The following is a 703-nucleotide window of genomic DNA, read 5'->3' on the forward strand; positions in this document are numbered from 1 at the left end:
AAATAGTCTTAAAGTTGAAGTCAGTCAGAGAAGTCAGAGACCTTGTTAAAGTTGTCGTATCATCAAATACACACACCTTGTAAAAGTCAGAGTCATGACACACTCCATGATCTGAACAGGACAAAAACAAACAAACAAACAGTACTGTGGTCACAAACGCACACACCAGCGTTTTCTACACACACATTGTACAGGACAACACAACATGACATTTTAAAGTAAGTAAAATAGTTCACTGACTCTTGGCCTGAGGAGAAATGGACTTTAAAGGATCATTTATTTTTCCAACACAGCTACCATTTAGCTCATTTTAGCTTTGATGTAGCATTTAGCTCCTTTTAGTTTTAGCTGCTGGTTTTCTACATTTAGTTACCATCCATGTTTTTTTTCTTTTTACCTACAAATGAGCTACTTTTAGCTTTTAGTTAACATGTTGTGTAGCTTCTTTTTAGCTTTTAAGTAAGGTGTTGCAAACTTTAGCTTTTAGCTCTTTTTTTGCTCATTTATTTTAGTTCTTTTATTCTTGTTTTACATTTAATAACAAATTAAACTAGTTATAACATAAGTTTATCTACAGTTTAATGAAACTAAATAAAATTATTTTCTCACAAACTTTTAGCTCTCTGAGTTTCAGCTACTAACTCACCGAAATTTAGCTAAAAAATGTCAAATTAACTCAGGTAGATATTTTGCTAACAGACAC

The sequence above is a fragment of the Austrofundulus limnaeus genome, unplaced genomic scaffold (genome assembly GCF_001266775.1).
Source record: "Austrofundulus limnaeus strain Quisiro unplaced genomic scaffold, Austrofundulus_limnaeus-1.0 Scaffold765, whole genome shotgun sequence".
Classification (NCBI taxonomy): Eukaryota; Metazoa; Chordata; class Actinopteri; order Cyprinodontiformes; family Rivulidae; genus Austrofundulus; species Austrofundulus limnaeus.